The sequence below is a fragment of the Trachymyrmex cornetzi genome, unplaced genomic scaffold (genome assembly GCF_001594075.2).
Source record: "Trachymyrmex cornetzi isolate Tcor2-1 unplaced genomic scaffold, Tcor1.1 scaffold93, whole genome shotgun sequence".
In the NCBI taxonomy this organism is placed as follows: Eukaryota; Metazoa; Arthropoda; class Insecta; order Hymenoptera; family Formicidae; genus Trachymyrmex; species Trachymyrmex cornetzi.
Genome location: NW_017300278.1, coordinates 38047 through 61788, shown reverse-complemented (window position 1 = coordinate 61788; position 23742 = coordinate 38047). Strand labels below are relative to the sequence as shown.

The following is a 23742-nucleotide window of genomic DNA, read 5'->3' as shown; positions in this document are numbered from 1 at the left end:
CAGCAATCACAACAACATAATTTGTTGTTACATATTTACCGATCACCGGTTAAAGGTACTGGTGGCTTGCTAAATTAACAAAATCCTTTCTCTCAGTGCTATGAGCCTTACAATATACGAAAATATAGAATATCTGAAATCTGAATGCTTAGAAGTTTAAAATAAACAATTATAAGTTGTATTACCAGTAATGTTAATAATATAACTGCAAAATATATATCTAAGCTATACATATATACCTACTTTGATAAAATGCACTTTGATAATTACCGAGAGAATATTAATTAAAATTCCTTGAAAATGCTTTGAACTTAACTCTTTTTACTATAAAACTGATTTTGAATTAATAATGCTAATATGGCCATTAAAACGTTAAGCAACAATCTATATTTATAATTGGTGGAATTGATTATTACCCGCTATTATTCGATAATAATTATATATTTGTAAGACAAATATTTAATAATATTCAATAACATTATTGCGTAAAATATTTTAAAATGAATGAAACCACTGAGTTACTAATTTAACTAATATAAAATTCTTATCATGAAAAATTACGCTTGTATCATTACTCCACATCGAAATCACATACCTATAACGCGTGAAAGTATTGCAAAATCTGTCTTTAATCACGCGTTATATCATGACCATTATATCAAACATTTGTTTAAATGTCTTTTGCCGCAGCTTCCATTAGACGAAAATATTTATAAATTTAATTTTATATTCGATACTTTTCTTACAAATATAATAAAAATTACATTTTTATACTGAAAAGTAGAAGATTAATGTGTAACAAATTTTTCGAAAGGATAAAACACAACTTCTTCAAACTCAAGCGTACGCGCGTGTTGCTGTATTTAATCCTTTAATTTTCAAACGATGACGTCGCAGCCTAATCAAATCGATTCTATGATTCGCTTAACACTTGGCGTTGCTAAAAATAAAACGATCACAGTTACATGCCGGTGACGTTAAAAGTATTCATTAACACGATTTTCAAAGTACATACAAAGAACCGAGTTGTAATGAATTATAATCGCAATCCAAGACCGTAGGCGAGAGTAAAGTCCATCCTCAGAATCCATATAGTCACATATAGATCTCTAGCTATCCAAGAACTAAACCTCGATTACTCTACATACACCCCCGGACTTCGCGCCGTTCTTTCTTCTATACATGAAAAACCGCGTGCACGGCGCTGGGGAAACTTTGGTTTACTAAAGTTTCTCCGAGCGTTCTGTAGCACCGTCGATTAAGGTGGCAGATTAGCGACTACAAATTGTCCATTGAGCGAACATTCGCCGAGAGACCTAAATTGTCGTTTCTTCGTAAACGACCGCTTCCATTTATCGATACGAAATTAATGCAAAAATCTATTATTGTCCGTGACGTTGTCGCGCATGGTCGCCCACGCGTTTTGTCGCCGTGAAAAAGAGATTTCGTTCAAACGAGATGGAAATTGCTTGAAGAGCATTATTCAACTGTCGTTTTAAAGCGGAAAGAAAATTCAGTTTTAAAAAATTAATGGAAAATATAAATAATATAAGTAAAGTTTAATTAATTTTTTATTGTTAAATTAAACAACATTGAAAATATATACTTGCTTCAAAAGGACCTCGATAATCGAACTTACTGATTAAGAAAGTATGTTTTTACAGATGAGTTAAAGAGAAATCAAGAGACGAAAACAAGCGACGACAGAAAAGAAATAATTACAACTCATCGTGACGTCAACAAGCAATTGCCAGTTATTTGTTCTCTTTACAGATAAAGGCGGTAAGAAACTATCAGCGGTACGTCTATAATTGGCTTCACATTGAATCGGTAAGACTGAACCTACGATTGACAATGAACAGCACGACCGCGATCCGTCGTCGCGAAGAAAAGTGCAGCAGCTGACAATATCAAGAAGCTCTATGTCGTCATAAATAATTAACGGTTACATTATTATTGTCATCTCTTTCTTAAGCATTTGAAATTGAGGTCAAGTGAGCTCCAGTTTTCTATACCCAAATGAGTGCGCTGTTATATTAGTTTCAATACGGAAGAAAGTCATAAAAGTCAAGTCATAAGAGACTGCAAGCATTTCTTATGCTTCTTATCTAATAAAATTATCCAAGTATAAACATTATTTTGAAGTAATTATCTAAATTAATAACTAAATGTCTTCAATATAATATTAATAAATAGATAATACAGCAATAATATAAAATAACAAATATTTGTGGCGACCAAAGATAATATATCAAATAAACGATTTTCACGTGGATCTCTTTTCGTAGTGAAAGTATTAACCTTGCTGCGGGGCACAGAGGCTCTCGAGGCCGATACTGGTCCTGCTGGCGTCGGCGCCGTGTTGCAGGCCAGCGATGCGAGGCGAGGCGAAGCGACGCGACGCGACGCGACACGGCGCGACGCGACGCTCCGCGTCGCGACGCACGCCGCGACGATCACGCCGCTCGGTCTGCCCGGAGGAAAAAGGGCGAGGTAGGTGCTTGGCTCGTTTCCATGACAACCAATCATTACCGGAGATTGTGCCACCAGCTACTGCGTGCACCAATCCTCACCACGCTAACTCCCTGCCGCTTTTCCAACCCCTCATCGTAAAACGGGGGTAGCTTTTCCGCTCACGTGCTCTTTACAAGATTATACCGCCGAAGCACGACGATTATTTAACGTCACGCTCTTGTTCTTGCGCTGCTCGTCCCTTTCACCTGTATATGTCGGTCACGATCACAGATTATATATTTGAATATTACATAAAGGTTCGCGGCTTCCATTAGTCGAATATTGCAAGCATCAATGAAATAGTGTAATGCAAAAACGCTCGACTTTAATAAAAACAGAATTATATTTTATAAATATTTCAATATTAACATGAATTTATTTTCTGCTATGAAATAAGTAATTGTAATAGTGAGAAAATCTTCATCATTATGCATACGGTAAATTACATACAAGTGATATACAAATAATTTCTAAAAAATACATTTAAAAATATCCTCGTTATATTTTAATCAAGAATTCTAACAACAGAATCGAAAGATAAAATTAGAATTAATCTTACATTGGAGAAAATTTCACGAAAGGTCATTATCTGTTGCAGCTTGTTAATATTCAATGCGCCAACCGTATTTTATCGTGCTTGGCTAGTGATCGTCTTGGCGGAGAAGTCCGGGCGTGGTTGTAGTTTACTAAAACGAGCAACTGCGACGTGGTTCTCTCTGGCAGTAATGCGCGACATTAATGGTACATAATTGACAAAAGTTCACGAGGAATGCAATATACAGTGTCGCATCTTGTCGAGAGATGCAGAGCTATGATCGTACATTCTGTCCCGATCGCGCTACGAGGGAAAGTGACAATAAGGTAGTAAGATGCCGGATAAAGAAATTCTCGGATGTAAACAGATGCGGTGCGAGTGCGTAAAGAATATGTATATTGCATCGAATGCAATGCGTCAAACGACTTCACTCCTGTGCGATGCAACGCAATGCAATTTTCATTTCACGCTTAGCTATGAGACTCAGGAAGCGGAAATTAAACTACGAAGAATGGATTCATTATTCTGTAACAGAAAACCTATTTAACTTCATTCGATTCGTATTACCGTCGATGTAATTTTCCAAAACTGTTTATTCCATTCGTGAAATAATTTAAGATCTTAATAAACTCAAGGAAAGTATATCCAGTAATAATCGCATATATACTGTTTTTATAAACAGTAGTTTTTATTTAAATATAACTATCACATTAATGCGTAATTCGTGTTAAAAAACGTTCCGAATAATTCCACAAACGCTATTTCATATAGCAAAATCAATTTCTAACGACACTGTTCTTCGATACCAAGTGTACGAATATTATTCTACGCTAAAAATAACGATGAAAGTTCTCCTCCCATCGGAAGCGAGCTGAGATTTAAATTTCTAAAATCGCACGACGAACATATTACGATGGTCTCTGCATCTTCGTGGATTAACATATAAAGCTTTCTCTACAAAGATAGCGAAGGAGCAAGAGCGAACGTAAGGTAAGAAATAAACTATGTAAGAGACGAGATACAAGAAAGATACGCGTCGTTTATTTTTAAGCCATTAGCCCTTTCTTTATTAAAGAAAAGATTTGAATTTTTCATGAACTTTACTCGTTTAACTACACGATACTTTGTCAAGAAATGAAAATCTTTGTATAAAAAAAAAGAAGCAAAAAAATATGAGAATTTGTAAATCATAAACATAAAAAAATAAAATTAATTTGGCGAAAGAAGAAGCATTTCGTAATAAAAATAAGTATTAATTTAGGTAGCTCTCATATTTTCCGATTCAAGATTAAGTAAGTACATTCTCGCATTTTGTCACGGATCTTTCTTCTTTGCATGATATTGCGCCGTAAAGAGTACTGTAAGATAAACAGGAAAAAATGTCATTGGAGGAAGGACACGTGAGACTAACAGCAAGATAAAAAGGGGAGCCGTGCAAGAGTGAAATGAAAGATGGAGATGTTGGGGAAAAAAAGACTCGTGAGGAAAGTGAGGGATGCAAGAATAATGCAAGGGGACGAAAGACATCGACCTTGAAACAAGTCGGTTCGCTCGCCGATGTGGAACTAGGGCGATCGACGATGAATCTTCAAAGAGAAGCATTTTGTCGCCAACAACGACGACGGCGCGACGGAGATGCGCTTTAAATACCCGTTCGTTCTTGCCGACACACGGCTCGCTTACTCGCTTGCTCGCCACGCAAGCTCGTGGCATCTCCAAGGGTGCTTTTCTTCCTTACCCGACCTTACCACCCCACGGTGTCTCGTTGTGCTCAATTTATCACCTTTCTCGACGTTGGCCCTTGTCGGTTTTCCGTTGTAAGTTTCCACTATTCTACAGCGATTTAACTAAAAAGTTTAGTGGACCTACTGACAGAAATTACAAAAAGCTCTATATCTTTCTTTTTTAATTTCGGCAATCCCAATTACGATTATTTCACTATTTATCTCTTCAAGTAATCATAACATTTAATCTCAGAACTACCTATCTAATAGAGACATAAACTTGATTTAGCTGGAACTGGAGAGAATAATAAAATAATATAATAATTTGCTACATTTACATTAGATACTTTATACCGTAGAATTGTAAACAAGCAAACTGATCTTTCATAATGAGACAAATGTAAAAATTCTTTCTTCTACTCGATCTTGTATATCCTTATAGTACCATCACGGCTTCTACTGGCAATTATTAACTTTATCGAACTTTCGCCGATTGGATTTCGCGGCAAAACCTCAACTGAGTGACGTTAAGGCCATCGAAAATAGCCTTTCGTTATTTCCAAGTTAGTTTTCGATCTCGAGGAAACCCGTGGGCGAACTAATCGAGAAAGCACTATCGAAAGAGACAAAAAATAAAAAAGAGAATGAGGAAAGCTTTAACTGGAACTGCATTTTATAAAAGGATACGCATTAGCACGTGCAGGTCCTGCAGAATCCTGCGACACACCGCGTTTCGAGTTTCTCTAGGACATAGCATCGCGCATCACGTGGTAGATCGTAGGGCGTAGTGTTTCTGCACTTTGCATAGCAACCCTACCTTACCCTACTTCTATCGTTGCACCGCCACTGTCATATATATGTATAGAGTAAACAAAAAAAAAAGAAAAATAATTATGATTCAAAGATACAAAATGGAGAAAATACAATGAAATTTGCTCGTATTCCGTGAACTAGAAAACTTGACATTTAATTAGTGCATAAAGTGATATGTGAATACGCGAGCATTGATGCCAGGTACCTTGCAGGATTTTTACCTCTACATTCTCTCCTACAAGACAAACTCCATTAACATGATAATAAAATTGTGTTAAGCATCTTGCTTGCTGTATTTGTATACTTGGCAGAGGCCATAATTTCTAATAAAAAAATATCAATGTTAAAAACTATTATTTTATATAGAAAATTATAAAATAACCTACGTAATTATCAAAAAGAGAAATTTCAATTAAAGTTAGTATTCTCAAGTAACATAAAAAAAATACTCTTTCCGCTCGCTTCGTATAAAAGTTTTCTTTAACGATGCCGACATTTTTTTACAGCGTTATATTGTATAAAATCTTTTTCAAAGACAAGAAAGAACAATTCTTAAAGAATGCATAACAATTACTGCGTCTCTTCTAACTGACGTTCTTGCATATTCATACATGAAAAAAATATACTAAATTTTAATTTATATATTAATAAATATACTAAATTTTAAATATACTTATTTGAATTGCTCTAACAAGGTAAATATTTACCAAATGTAAACCTATATTTATTTGATACAAGAATCATTAATTTGATTTAACAAAATTTTTTAATAAGTACATATTTATTTACTGTAAGGAAATGTTTACTTAATATGTACTATTCAAGAAAATATGTATTAAGATTTAATAAATTTGTTTGCACAGTGCATAAAGGCTTTAGTCTTCATCACTAAAACCGAGCGTGCAATTGTCGCATCTAATAGAATAAATTCAAATTACAGAGTACGCAGAGTACCAATAAAATAGACCAATGTGGATAATTGGCGGATGAAATACATTAAGAAAACGACCGGTCGTCCCTCCATCTTTGCGAGGTCAAGAATTATCCGCTCTTATAAGAATTGAAAGCCGGATTGTGGTGGTAGGCCAACGACGCACGGCGAGTAATAGTCGATAAGATAATTTCCCTAGGGATAGCTCTCGCGTTCCACTCATTTCCCAACGAGTCATTATTTTATTACGGCCACAGCTGTTTTGATAAAAAGCCTGAAATTCTACGAATAACGGCCCGATAGTAATTATTTTTTTTTATTAAGTGTATTATTTTGTTAATTATAAGACGGATAAGATTGATAATATAAGAGTAAAGATGCGGAAATATGTCAAATTTTTTTATACCGAATCTGAGAAAGAGATTTATGCGTTGGTTTCCTGATAAAAGTAACAGCAGAGTAAACGGAAGGTCAATTGTTTAGATTAAATGATGCGCGTAAAAATATAATAATTATGTATATGAACTGTTTCAACGTGTTTTAGCATTGCCTGTCTCAGAAAGCTAATTGTAACACTTTACAAACCTCCACATCCTCTAAAATCGACAAAGTTCGATTGATAATTCAATCAAACTGTAAGATGAAACTTAACTCAATAATATTCTAAATTGGAAATTTTATCATTGTGGATCTTTATATTATATATTTATTTCGAAAAACGTCATAAAATTCATTGGAGTATACACATATCTCATATCCGAAGAAAAAAATAAGAAAAATAAATATAAATAATTTCTTTCGCATTAAAAAACAAAAAATTCGAAATTCAAATATTCAACATTGTCCATTTGTCAACAAATTCTTTTATCATAATTATTGTCCTTATTATACACTGCAAATTTCGCTAGAGCCATGTATTACGTCCGCTGTGCAATTTTCAGAAAAATAATTTTGTGAATTCTTTGTTTGCCGAGAACTATATACATTATACGCAAGGGAGAACTATATACATTATATGCACTACGCGCGTGATAAAAAAATCGCAGCGACAAAGGACGTCGAATGCAACACGATAAAATATACTTTTGGAATACGGCGGCGATGTCGGCTGGAAATTGTAATTTACACCCGGGAAATCGCGTGGCGAGCAAAACCTCGGCGGTAAAATTTCACACAGCCGCTGAAATGCCGTACATTTTCTATCTTCAAAACTATGTGTTGCAAAAATCTATAATGTATGTGCGGAGGCAATTTTATTATACGGATAACGCAATTGCTTTTGAGACAAAATTTTGAGAATCTATTGCATTTTGAAGAGAATTAATGTCGCGGTTGTAATTGAAATTAATTCCTAGTTTAAGTGCCCAATGGAAAAATTATATAAAAATTCAATTTACACTAAAGAGAAAAACATGATGCTTTAAGATTTTTATTTTAATAAGTTTTCCCCTAACAATCATCTTAAGATCTCAATAATTTAATATCTATTTTGCGTGCTTTGCATAATTTATCTTTTCCGTCGCAACATAGAGAGAGCTTGTAAATATTTTTCTTTCACGTTTTCGATTTTCCACGCAGATTTGATATTAATTGAATTTCTCGAGATTACTATATTTATTTCAAAATTGAGCTATATATACATTACTACAGACAATTATCATCAATATTTTTTTCTATTAAAACTGCTAATTCTACACTGTTAGAAATGTAACCACGAGCTTCCTTTACACGTAAATGAAGCTCGTGGTTATGAACGAAATTAAAAGTAATAAATGATTTAACTGAAAATTAAGTTACAGTAGTTACTTAAATGTAATGAACGTGTACATTAAATTTATGAAATTTAATGTACTTTTAATAAAATTTTATGAAAAGAACATTAAATTTCATAAATTTTCATGAAAAATACATTAAATTTTATGTACGTGTACATAAATATATACTTTTTAGTTACAAACACATTAAATTTAATGTAATGTCATGAAATTAAATTCAATTATGTAACTTAAAAGTTAATGAAATTTAAGAATATTTCTAACAGTGTATATTATATTTATTGACTTTATCTCTTATCGCCCTTCTTGAAATTGTGCGTGGAATTGTTCGTTAAGAACCGGCTTTGTGCAAAAATAGTTTTACTCCAAACGAACAATGCATTACTCTGTTTTCACATTGGGCCATGTTGTTCCACGTCGACCGGCCGGCGCGTGCAACAATAGAGAATGGCGACAGCTCGCGATAGTTTTGTGTGGAATCCCGTGGTATTCAGCCGCGTCTCGTCCTCGTCGTTGACGGCACTACGCAGCAGTGGCGGTGACAGAAAAAGCGAAACCGCGGCGAAAAAATGGAGCTCGCGGTCTCTGTGCGATTCTCCATAAGATTCACTTGAGTATGCATTTTATCGACAAGAAAATTCGTCATGTGTCTCATTTTAAACTTACTGCAACTTGTAGAATTTTGTATAAAAACGAGAATAATTTTGATTTATTTCTATTCCTGTTCTCTCATACTCAAATTCAATATTGGTCAAAATTTTTCACTTACTTTATCATTTCTCTTTCGTAGAAAAATGAATTTAATAATAATATAAAAATGTTCGCAGAATAAATCATGAGATTAGTTATTTTTTAATACGTCTGCTTTAAGCTTTGAACTATGCAGATTTAATCTGGAAATTGTGAGACACCAATACCCTATAAGCCCTATATATTAAATTTAAGCATCCCCAGGCGCACCTCGCGATAGTCGTCGTCTCTGCTCGATGATTCGTCCGATATCCCGACCGTTCGAAAACTTTCACGGGCTATCTTTGACGTTCGACACGATGAATTCCAGTGATGACCGCCAGTCGTTGGAATGACATCCCGTCAATCCAATAAAAACGTCACACCGGTTCATCGATGAACGAAAGTACCTACATTTTATTCAACCGATAAAGACTCGAAACTTATCTAATTTCAATTTCTTTAATATTTTCAACATAATAGAATATATTACGTATAGTTAGAAGATATAATTGAGATTGTTGAATAAACGAGATAATGCATGATTTTTACAATCAGTAGTCACCTCCTTTATATAATTTTTGGATTACATAAATCCTACTCGTGTCTTTGATGGTCACTATTTTTATGTAGACAGAAAAAGAGAAAATCATTATGTTAAACTGCTCTTTCAAAGAGTCTTTAGTTAATTTTTTGTTACATTATTGTTGCAAAATATATGATAATAGTGCATTAAAAAAAATAAATGCTACATATTTTTCAAAGTTCACTTTTTATTCAAACAAAACGAAAGGTCATTAGGTGCGTCCGGAAATACGCATTGTTTGATATGGCCATTTTTACTTCGTTTCAGTAGAAAAAAAAATCGACACGCACAACCATCGCGTGCTCAACCGTATCTACTTCCTCATTATTCTCAGCCTACCGATATGTAACATCGAGGAGAGAATGTCCATGCCGGAAATACCTTGCAGCAAGAACAAAGTATCAATACTTGGACACTGTCCGAGTATCGTCCCTTCCATCCCGAGATGAGAAAGAGGTAGAGAAAAGAAGAGACAAAGATGGAAAATGTAAGAAAGTTGGATAGAAACTCTGCTCGTGGGGACTCAGTGTCGACGAGGGGGTTGGCTGGCCGGTTTAGCCGACGGGCGGGGATGGCTTTAACCGGTCGATACTTCGCGTTCCACGGCGGGGTGCAAGTGAGTGCGGTACAGCAACGGCACAGCCCTGATCCATACACGCACACATACATGCATACATACGAATGCGCGCGCGCGACACACACACACACACACACACAGAGAGAGAGAGAGAGAGAGAGAGAGAGGCATACACACACATACACACATACAGAACCGAGCTACCGACCGATCATAGATTCGTAGCATTTTTTGCATATTATTTTGAATAAAAATTTCTTCTCCGATTACTTTTACTTATATAAAATTTGTTCGCGTTACGTTTGTGAAGCAATAACTGTGAAAAGGCGGTATCAATTCTGGCTGGCACGAACGACGATGCCGACGCCCTCCGCGGAAGAATACACAGGGTGCCCGGGTTCAACGTTCTCTCTGTTCCGCTTAGCTCGAGCCCTTGGCAAAGATGAAGTCGATAGTTTCTCAAGAAAGTCTATAAAGACTAATTTCATGGTAGACTTAATTATTAAGACGCTAATATTAAATGTTGATAAATAAAAATATTTCCCGATAAATTTTCCTGTAGAATGCGACGTTCTTATTTAGACAGACTGCTGTACTCTTTCTACAATACGTATAAAAACCATAGATTTCGTGTGACTTATTAAGACAAAAAATATATTTTTTTTTGTCTTATAATTTTCCGCTAATAATAATTTATTGTCGTTTCATTTTCCGAATCTTTCTTATCTTATCAATGTTACCAAAATATTCATTATAACATGTATTATACAAAAGCGTATAATTGTATTATTAAAGAGATTGAATTTTTCAAATTAATTACGTCAAGTAGATTAACTTGCATAACCTAACCTAACTATACCAACTGCTATAATAATAGTAAACAACCAAGTGTTACGACGTTCATAAAGCGGTGCGCAACACTACCTCTCTTAATATAAAGTGACAATTTAAAATACAATATACTTCGGCATGATGTGGAATGAACTCATTAAAACGCTCCCTTATAACCGTACAAAGTTTTTGTAGCAAGAAGATCGTTTCTGATACATACATAATAATACGTTGGAGCAACTCTTGGTATTAGCACGAAACAAGAGTATATAAAAAACTCTTTTAAAGAATACGTTTAAACATGTTATTGTATCGATAATAAAACAAATCGTAAAAAATACTTTATGTCAGTCTTTATATAAATAATCAATTTTCTTAATAACCGACGATTTTTTTTCATAAAATTTGAAACATCGAAACAGTATACACATGCACATGAACATATGATTTCATACGATTATATCTTTTGATGCTGCGCAGAATTGAGCGATTATACACGAGGTCCCGAGAAAAAATGCTATAACAAGTTCTTCCGGTAATTCTACTATTCTCGAGGAGTAAGTAGATATTTCTAGCGAAATGGCTCCGAATGCGCGTATTATGCGCGACGCTTAATATTTCATGACGCAACACATGTATCAGTGTATTTAAAAAGTTCGTGTATTTGGCAAAATTCCTGCGACAATAGAAATAACGTCCGCGTAATAGATTAATACGTTCTAGATTACGTAACAGATTAGCCTCTTTAAACTGGAATATGATCAGACGCCCGTGAAAATTTCATGCGTGATTTCGCGAAAACGTGAGAAAGCAGCTCGAAGGGGAAAACAAGTCGACCAATTCTGCAAATTCACGGCGTTCACGTTTGCATGATACACATGAAACATAGGAAAAAGAAAGACCGAAGTAGTCCGAAAGAAGTTGAGCGCAAAAAGGTCGAGGTTAATAAAATAAAGATACCGATCGAAGAAATAAGAATCTCGCGCTGTAACCGTTCCATCATCTCTTTTTTTTATTTCCTCCCGCTACATTCTTCTTTGTACCCTTTTCGAGTCTTTTTTCATTTCTCGTGCAATCTCCAGCTGACATAATTTAATGGACAGTAATCAATCACATGTATTGCGTTAGCTTAGGTTATATAAATCGTATTGAGTATCACTATGTGATACAGGAAAATTTCGTCGACCAAGGTGCAACTGCAACTTTCCTGCTTTAAATTTACATAAATTAAAATCTATTTATCTAATTATAGAAGAAACATAAGTTCTTTAATAAATTATTATGAGTTTCTCAAATTGTACTTTAGGAAGAAACATTGAGATGTACTTTACAAGAAAATAATAATAAGACGCATATTTAAGGATAATATTTACTATTAAATGCATGTTCTGTGACGTTAAATATCACCTCTCCCTTTTTTGTACTCTACATTATTAATCTCACAATTATATTACATAAAAGAAAAATTTAGAAAAAAACTTCGTACAATTATTAAACAGTTGTTGCTAATCGTATGTAACATTATACATATACAAAATAAAAAAAAGAATAAAAATGATTGTGGCATAAACCAAACCGGTTTGCGCGAAACGATATACGAGTTAACAGTCATACAATCTAATGCCGTATTATGCTGTACGACGAATCAAAGTTGTCAAAACTCCTAAGTTGACTTCTTAAAAAGATTCATCGCCCTTGATTAAATGATTATACGTTGTTAATCACTGTATTCGAAAGACTACATCATGTCGGTTCGACCAAAAAACTATGCTTACCTAATTATACGATATATTTTATGGATTAATTCATAGTAAAAATTTTGACATAATAACTCTCTTGAAAAAAATCTTAATCTTAATTAAAATTTAATTTTAATGAGAGAATAGAAGTTGTTTAATAAATATATAATTTCTTTTTAATGATATTACGTTTCTATTAGCAAAATAAATATATTATTAATCAACAAAAAAAGTAAAAATTATAAAGTAAATACAAAGTATAGGAATATAAATGCATATGCGTGTTACAAAATCATAATACAAAAATAACGGTTGTTAACTTTGCATTACGTGATAAAAAAAAATTAAAATTGCAAAGGTGTTTCTTTGATAAAATCGTGACAACTGCATGATTATATTATTCCATTTACGTAAGCGTCGATAAAAAAAAAATTTTAAATGTCTCGTTTAAAATGGAATCGAGTAAGAACGGGTCTTCGCATTTTTGTAGATTGATACCGACATCGATCGAAGAGAGTGCTATTATATATTTTCCACGGGAATTTATTTCTGTCCGTGTGCTTCGTGACATCCGCGGTGAATTCGTAATGCAGTCGCATTGCGACTGCACGCAGTCTCATATTTCAATGAGTGCGCACTACAGTCGCGGGACATATTATGGCAACTCACGGAGTAAATAGAACAGCCAAGCGCGAAACCTGTTGCGATAATTTTTCAACAAACGACTCCTTCACTTGTACAAAGAAGTCATTGATTACTTTCTACGGTTTTATCGCTATATGTACGAACATTGTAAATACATGTGTGAATATGTTCATCATTCATGTGACACATTTTACGATTTCCTCATATTTCGGAATAAAATTCAAGAACACAAGTTACACAAATTTGTAAGGTTTCATATAAGTTCTGAAAAAGAGTGCATGTATGAGAAAGTTATGTTAGTATAAAAATGATGCAGCGATTATCATTAAGCTTGATATAACATTTATGCATTCATTCACGGAGAGAATTTTCTTTTAAAATTTACCCTGAAAATATGACAGTCGTGGGACAACATTGTATTTCGAAGATTTTTACCATACACTTCAGTAAAATTGATCAAACTTATTTTAAACTTTATTGTAGTTTTATTAATGAATGAGAGGGATTTATGTTAAAATTCTTCAAAATACAATGTTGTCCCACGACTGTCATATTTTCAGGGTAAATTCTAAGAAAAAATTCTCTCCGTGTTCTATTAAGAATATGTAGGTGTAAATTAAATTGTGTTTCTTTCTCACTTTCATTGTTTTTCTAAAAAGTTAGACGTATCAACTTACATTCTTGATATCACAATCACTACACAACTATAAGTACTGTATAATAAAGAGGGTGCTCAATACTTGAATCAAATCAATAAACAAACATCCAAAGCGATAATCTACTACGGCTATACATATCCAAAGTATAAAGAGCATAATGTTTGAATTTCTATAAGATAATCATTCGGTGTACACACTTGTCGCTCCATTATGTATAACGATTAACACAATTCGTATTAATTGTATACATGACGCAATATACAAGAGAGCAATGAACCATGTAACGCTCGTAATTAATGCGGATCTCGAGGTGGATCCTAATCGATCTGCACACTTGTTATCACGGTTTATTGCTCTATTACGTAAGAAAAAAATACTCGTGTAAATAAAGCGATGAACGTTGTTTCTAATCTCTCGATCGAGGTCTGAGATCGAGGCCCGAGTCATAGCTCATCTCTTCTTTATACAATCATGTGACTTTGCTAAAGATTAAAGCAATTATCTCCATGCGGTGACTCTTTAGTGTCACGGCGAAGACGAAAGCAAAGTCGGAGCAAGACATCGCTGATGTTTCGCGCTCCGTAGTTTATCCAGCTATTGAAAGTATACTTGGAAAATTGTTAACCGCGTTACAGCTCGTGAACAAGCTTACAAATTGAAATCGGTTTTAATGCCGTAAATGCAATTTGACGGAAACTAAACTACTTTCCCAACTGTCGACGCGTTTCAATCAAGCATGATGGCAAAGTTGCTAATTTGAAATCCGCGCAACAAGGTTGCTTTGACAGGGACGAGAATGTTTTGCATTATTATTAACATACGAGAGGATTATGAATGATAAAGCTGGTGTAGCTCTGATACTACATAAATTGTATTCGGATTGTATGTTATAATATTTTACGTAAATATCCCATATTCTACGTAAGAGATTCAATTAAAGAAATTCTTCTAAATATCTGTTATAGTTTCTTGTCAAAGACATGATGATATCTAATTTTTTTACATATAACACACACACGCACACACATGTAAGTACATACGTGGGACATACAGTTTTTAACGTCAGTTCCGAATAGTCTATTAGAAGAGGTTGTTGTAGCAAAGATGCTCTCGATGTTTTGCCATTCGAGAGATAACGATAAAATAAAATCATTTGATACGTAAATGAATTTAAACCCGGATCTTCGGCACAGAAAAATTCTATTTAGAATTCTAGAAAAGAAATTGTACTTATTAATAAAAAGTGCATCTTTGCTTACAATTTCTGAATATTATGCGTTGAAATGTCATCTTCCCTTACAATTTCTGAATATTTCTTATTAAACATCCGTTGCAATATAAATAAATAAAATATAATTAAAATTCTGTTGAAATTTTCTAGAATCTTACCAAAAAATGAGAAATAATAAAGTTTATTAAAAAATTTTGTTAAAAACAGCTTTTAAAAATTGGTTAAAAAATTTTATTACACAACACATATAAACTATGAATAAAAATATTGAATAATACTATAACCTGTATTGTCACATAACACATGTATATAAAAGTGATTACATTTTGTACGATTATTCTTTCGCGTGTTTTATAAGAAAATGTAGACGCGTGCTTTTATGAGGAGAATCTAGGCCGACTTGTCAACCTATCACGATTACTTAAACGATACACGGCTGTATCTGTATATCTAGCAGAACGTACTCCGTAGTATCACGTTCATGAATTTAGACGTCAGGTGGAACCGGGTACGAGCAGTTCGCGGATAGGAATAAAGTTTAACGCCCCAGTTTCCAAGAATATCAGCTGCATTCCTATGACAATGCCTTTCGAATCCGGTAGGAAGAGGTCAGAGAATGAACGTACATCATTAAAGTTGGCGACCTGTCTACTTGATAAGAACATATATTCCCTTCGAAAAAATAAAGAAGATTCGATTGAGAGTACAAACAAGCATTACGAAATAAGCATTAAGAATAACTTCCAAGACTTATAAATTTAAAAATCAAATTAAAAAATCTTTAATTAATAATAAAGGAAAGGCCCCTATTATGAGATACCGAATTCATTTTGGATAAATGCTAGAAGTCTATGGGTAGAACTTAAAAAAATAATAGGTCATTTTGAAGGGAATTTAATAAGCTTTAAGATAACGTTATATAAAATTTAATTCAAATTCCATTTCTTTTCAAATTAGCGAAATGTAAAAAGTGAGCAAATCGCAAATTCAAAAAATTGTGCTCCTAATATGAGATGCCCCGAGAAATCGATAGTAAAACGCAAGATATATCAGTTGCAACTAAAAAACTTTATTTCATGTTTCCAAAATGCAAACAAACGCAGCCAGGTTGCGTGAAAAATAAGCATGCGATAGATTATACCCAGAACTCGTCTTCAGGTAGTTGGAATCAAGCATCGCAGAAATATGCACTCGACGTTCATTCCGGTTGTCCTTTTTATTATAGTACAATAATATTTACTCTTTAGCAACGATTTTCACTATGACATAGGAGCACGGGTTATTTCATATTAAAAAATAGCCTGGGTATCTCATATTACGATTTCCACGCCTTATGGTTACATGATCATCAAATCTAACTTCTGTAATTAAACAATTCAACATATCCCATATTTTTCTATTAGTACGGCCTTACTCTATCACTACATGAAGAATTTATTGCCAAATATTTATTTATTAAATAATAAACAAGATTTAAAGGCTCATCTCAATGAAACTTGAAGATATCAAAATTCTATAATAAAATCTTTTTTTACAATGACTACAGGCATGATCTAATAATGAATTTTCTACTAAATAGTTTTCAATTCAAGAGCAATAAATTCATGGTGGAACCAATAGATAGCGTTTATTAGTTTAGCAGAAATGCCGCTATCCCATATTAGGCGCCTATCTCATAATAGGGGGCTTTCCTCTACTATTAAAGTCTTTCCAAGTAACGCCGTTAATGTTCTGTCAAGTGTTTCAAACTAAAATAGTTATCCACACACACACACACACACGCGCGCGCGCGCACACACGCGTAAAATATAGAGATTCAAAGATATAAAAGATTGTATATAATTATATCATTTGTAGGTATATAAAATTCCTAATAGCATATTTAAATCTTTCGTAAGTCGATTATTAACCTCGAATTTAATAAACCATTTCTCGCGTATATAAGAGATAATTTATTCCAAATTCTTGATAAGAGAACGCCACAATGATTATCTCCCGTAATTATTTAGCTCGTTTCGCTTCTCTTTGTAACGTTAGCTTTTCGACCGCGCTTTCTCCTACATCCATGTGGCGGTAGTCTTTGATCTATTATTTAAGCGTCGTATTCCACCGCATTCAGACAAACGGCAAAGAACTTTATTGTTCTCGCAGGATGTCACTCGAGGATAAGCGAGGACAGTAGGCGAAACCGTACCTATCTCGAGAGAAACGGAAGGAGACGTGTGTACAAGTCCTTCGCGTCCCCTTCTTTCTTCTTCTCCCAGCGGTAAAGTAATGGACCTTGGCATCTCTCACACACATGTATGGGAGAATGCCATTATTTTTAGATCACACGCTCGCGCTTGTCACTCGCTAAAATCACGGCGCGCGAAGCCGGATTACTTTTCGGAAACTCCAGCGGCGCTATCCAACTGTTAAGTTCGTGACGACGCTCTGACCTATACCCGAAAATTTGAAAACTTCTCCGTGACATTCCATTCGTTAAATCTATAATATTTTCCAAAAGTTTCTTCGAAACTTTCCAAGTTTCAAAATTTGTAATCTAAACTTATTTCTTTCCCTTCGTGGCGTATGTATACATAATTATTTATCATTACAAAATAGCAGATAAAATATTAAAAAACTTTCATAACATGTATATTGATCATCACTATCGTTTATTATTATAATTTCTCGAGTTAAAGAACAATTGTTCATCGTCTTAAAATAAAAGAGATTAATTAATGTTCTTTTTATCAAAGATTTAATTACTCCAATGTATCATAGCGCTCTTAAAAAAAAAAGCAATATACTATTATTCGTATGTCAAAATAATATTTTATTTGCGACCATTAGAAAGTTACCGCGTTTCATTTACATACGTTGATATTCACATCTGTAGTAGATTCTTTTAATATCAGATACAAATAGAAACTGTACGAATACACGTGTGGCCCGGTCCGTTGTATAATATTGCTACGCGTCAACTCTAAAGTCGCGAATAGATGTTCCGCAATCGAAAGATTAAAAGAACCGGCTTCGATATAAATGCTCGCGTTCACGGCCCACCATGTCTGAAAATAAGTTCGCCTTCGATCCGAGGCCCCAGAAATAATATTCGTGAGATGGAGGCAAAGCCGGAGCGTCGAAATGACTCGATGGAACTACTCGATCTTTTCGATGCAAAATCTACTGATTGACTTTGATTGATTTACCGAACGAATCGTGCTAATAAAATGCAATCGACCGTGTATATACATACATATATATGTGTGTGTATGTGCAAGAAATACGAAAGAGTCTAATATAAAAGATATTGCGAGTAACATAAAAAGAAATGTTAAGCTTGCTTAATTAAAATTAGTTAAATTCAAATTTACTGTCAATCTAGATATACATTAATCTTTGAAAGATAATAAAATATAAAAAAAATAAAGCAACTGAAAAATTTTTTTAACTATCCTAGGAAAGGATTATTCTTTTTTGTAAGATAAGTATGAGAAAATGTAAATGACATTAGCATTTTCAAGTTTTCCAAAGTTTCATCAGGATTTCCGCGGATGAAAATGCTGTCATTAATCATTTGAGCATTGAGAGAGAAAGAGGAGAGAGAGAGAGAGAGAAAGAGCAATTTCCACTTTACTGCGCGAGATCGATCTGCATAATCGACGATTGCCAGCGCGTACAAAATTCGCGCGCGCGCATCCCAGTTTCTAAACAATCCATCTCAAACGTAATGGAAATAAACGCATGAGACGCTAAACGCGCACCGATTATTATTACTGATAGTACTCTCGCCAGCCATATATACATCTTTTGAATACGCAATAACCAATGCGATTATCCCACGCGTTGTCTATCGGCACTCGATACGTTCGATTACGTACCGCCTCGTTCGGTTATTATTCACACAACTTCCGTATACACACTTTTAAATGTCACCTCGCAGAATTGCAACGTTATATCGATTAACTCGTCGAGCTGCGAGCACCGCGCTCAGATAAACAATTAGTTTTCTCTTAGGACCAAGGTACCATGAAGAATAAAAATAAGATACAAAGAACGGGACTAAATATAAAAATCCAAGCCCACGGTAAACAGTTTACCGATACATAAATCAACGCCACAAGAAGAAGGAATTAAGAAAAACAAAAAGTCAAAATTTTTTTTTCTGCTATATATTTTAAAAAGTAAGTTTCTAAAGAAAATGATTAAATATAAAAACGGAAAATCCTGTATAAGAATTTGACAAAAACATACATAGCGAAGGCACTTTTAAGATCAACGATAATTTTTCTTGACACAACCACTTGTGGATCAATGACCCTGCTCGCTTATTCTATTAAGTATACTGTTCGAGATCTATTAGAGTTAAATGAGACTCGGCAACTATATAAATTTTTCCACAATAAATGTTTACTATATTTGGATACAAAATCGCGCTTCTAAATCTCAAAGTTACCAAAGCCCTACCTGTTGGAGAACCTGTTGGTTTATTTCCATGAAAAAATACGGTGCCCTCCCGTATAAAATTTCCGCATGTCGAAAATGTTTCAGTGAAATGAAAAATTCTTTCAAAGGATAAATTATTCTGTCGAATAAATGTCTATTCAGCAGAACATTCTATCGTCGATTTTAATTTTTTATTCATTATTCATAGGAGATTCAATCATCTGTTAATAAAAAGAAAAGCGAATAAGAAAGACCTAACGTGATATTTTGTAAAAATAAAGCTAACAATAATTAAAAGCAATGCTACATTATTTAGTAAAAAGAATCTCAAAAGTATTATATTTACTAAAATTTTCAAAAAAATTCCGAATTATATACATATAGTTATAGAAAAGTAACTAATGAAAAATTGAGAGCTTTATCACACTGAATAAAGAATTTATATCAATAAACAAATTAAAAAATCCAAAACTTGAGGCAGATGAAACACGCGATCTTTTAAGATTGCAGACTTCAACCTGGAACTGTGATATCATCGCAATCACACATATTCGCATCATCACGCATCATGCGTGATTGTCGGCAGATAAATTCTATAAAATAGAGATACGTTGAGAGAGAAACGATGGAACTTGACGTATGTCTTTGCAGAACGGCACGGTCTCATTAGGACGCTTAGGGGGAAACGGCCGTGTGACTGTGAGGTCAGCAGACGATGAAATTCCAAGCCGCGGGCTGCATAGTTCTGCAGGGCCTATTTTCGTCCTGTGCCGCTTGCTATTATTAGTAACACTGCCGCGCAAGGAGGAGGGTATCCGGAAAAGGGGTAGAAGGGTAAAGAACGCAAGAGAAATGCTATAGTAAATAGGTTTCTTGTGATCCCCTAACGTACGTCGTGCATAAATTACTTGTATGTGTAAACGTAGCATTTTTACATTCTGATTACTCCGAACAATAATAACAAAAAGTCGATTATTTATTTTTTAACACATTTAACTGCAAGTTGTATTTATCGATCTGTAACTTTTGATATAAGAGAAGAGAGTTACAACATTCTTAAATTACTTTCTATAAAATTTCTTAAAATGCGAAATCTTAAAGTTAAATCGAAAAAGCTTTAAATGAGGGTGTTATAACGCTTGTTTATATTACACGTATTAATTCAATAATTTAATATATATTAATTTAATTTATAATTATTATAATAACTATTATAATTTCAATCTAGTATTATAATCAAAATTCTTGTATGCTCTAAAAACATATTATCTGAAGCAAATAATTTCATATGTAGATGTATACATACGTATATAGATTCTACACGCATGTCGATCGCACTAATGAAAACAAGGAATAATTAATCCTTCACATATATTTTATTTGTTCCATAGGCACTCTACTTTGGCACTCTGAATCTTTTTTCCAGCCCAAGTTTTCTTACTGTGTGTTCTAGGCTTTGAAAAAATCTAGAAAAATTCATAATTACTTTTCTACTAATTAATAAAACACTTATACTACATTGCCAAATAATTATTTAACTCAAATATTAAAATCTTTATTTAATAAAACTTGAAATTTGTGCCAAGAAATTTGAGAATCGCCTGGGTCATAAAAGACTCGGTATGTGTGCCTATGAAGGGTTAAAACATGCACTTCTCTTGATTCCTTGAACTCTGCACACTAAAGTGATGATAATAGCGTGACTATAGTGTCATGCTAATGCGCTCTATATTTATAGCTGAACCAAATTACAAGAGTGAAATAGAATGTGGTAGCCCGATTTTGCCCGCAAGTATAAAAGCTGCATTTTCGCAAAAACCCACTCTAACCGAAATTATTATACGTAGGAAACATTATTACACTGAATATAATAAAAAATGAAATGGAACATGAATTACTTATTTCATATCTATTAATTGTTTGCAAGTCTTTATATTATAGCATTATAAAGCGATACATGGATATAGAAAATTACTTTACTTCCTATTGCATAAGATAATTACATAATAATTTCTCAAAATATTAATATTAAAATATATAGATATATAAATTTCAAATCGTTTGCCAAAATTAGAAGACGACAATAACGAAAGATTTCTATTTTGGAAAGGCGAGAAACTATCAAAGCAGCATTCACGGAATTAACTAGCGAACTAGCCTAAGTATATCAAGCAAAGTAGAGCACGTTTGCATCGACCTCCTTCGTCACCACGCGCTAATATGTTAACGTTAACCCATTAATCGATATCTTCTTCCTTGCGTTTACGAGGTTATAATATTATGTATCTGCTATGCAAAACATGCAACAATTCCACGTGTCATCATTGCGCATTTGTACGCATTGTATCGTTGCGCACACGTGTGTCTGTATGCGATAAATACATCATCACCCACGTACCATACGAAAGAGCGTCGTTATCGATCGTATACCTGCGTTAGAAATATCTCTAGGGAAGACCCTCTCCGGCAGACCACACGTGGAGGACTGCCCTCCAAACCGAACCGAGGACGAGCCAAGCCGAATACGGCCGAGTTCTAATGGCTCGAGAGACGTAAGGCGAGGATAAGGAAATATCTAGGAAAATATGTTCCGAGTACAGGACTCTCTTGCCCCACCCCTTTAAGAAAAGTGACATTGAAAATGAGCAATTTTCAAGTACTCTGACTAATGTAATTGCTTATAAAATTAAAAGGCTATTTTCTTGCTACATATATATGATACAATAAATACAAAGATTATAATGCACAGAAAAATATAAGGCATAAGCAATAAGCGAATCGATCGATAAAAACGTAAGGCAATAACGTAAAATCCAATACGTTGATTTGCTTACTGCCTTAAGTTCTTTATGCGCCATAGTCTTAATTCGTCAATCGATTTGATAATTTGCTAACTAAATATTCTCACAATATTTATCTCATTAATTATGATTATTTTTATTCCAGTGAATTAAATTAAACTTAATTGCAAGACTTTGTGAGAACTTATCTTGAATATAATGAATCAAATCAATATTTCAGAGAGATATCTCTTCTTGTAATGAATCATTCCATTAAAGATAACTCTTCGCGTAACACATCATTATATTAAACATAACTTCCCGTAAAGTTTGACTATTAAGTTTGACTATTAAGTTACACGCTCCGTGCTGCTGAAGTTTAAATAATTCTCCAACGAACGTCAAATAGTCGTCTCTTGTAATATTCATAACCTACAGCGAGTAGACCATGTAAAGTTTAAATATTCCGAGATTCGATATGCGTATTTGCAGCAGTGAATCATGATCAACGAAATATTTACGCGTCGAAAACACATCAACATGTCGGTCTCCAAGTTCCAGTTTTAGAGGGAAATCACGTTGGTGCGGTCGGCTTGCCAACTGCCTAATTTCCAACGTTCAACGCGGAGAGAAGATGCGGAAAGAGCCGTTGCGGGCACACCGCACCCTGCAATTCGCCGCAACCGGTCGTTTGCTTAATAGCAAACCAAAGTGCATGGCGCGCGTAAGTGCGCATTCCGGCGCATAATCATTGCGAGGCATTAACCGGCACTGTTAATTAATCGTCGGCGTCGGCCGTAGCGGCGCGCGATGGTCAACGATGTTCGGTCAACGGCCGCGAAATCTCGTTAAATGCACAACGAACACCGAATATCCAAGTCTTCTATCCTCCCTCCCACCCTGTCTCTCTTTCTCTCCCTCTCATCATGCCCTGTCATTCGAATCGACCGAGAATCAACTCTCTCTCTTCTGCAGTTTTTCTCCTAGAGCGATGTAGGGTAAAATCAGGGATTATGGCATAGGCTACTAATATGTAATAGTGGCTTATTTTTTAAACAAAGCAAATTCTCAAATGTAATCTGGCGGCAATCGCTGAAAGTTATTGCAACTGTTACCCAAACATGTCATAACAAGCAATGAACTCGGTCCGACCAACCGTTTTGCTACAATTAACATTTATTCATTTTCGTTACGTCAGGAAATCCGGCAGTTTTTTCTAAAAAGTGTTCTCACAAACTGAAG

At 34.3% G+C, this 23742-nt stretch overlaps 1 protein-coding gene across 15 annotated transcripts in view; it reads right to left on the bottom strand.

The window, feature by feature from the left end:
* Positions 1 to 23742, bottom strand: part of CaMKII (Calcium/calmodulin-dependent protein kinase II) — a 114728-nt gene that overhangs the window by 80255 nt on the left and 10731 nt on the right. The window lies entirely within an intron of this gene.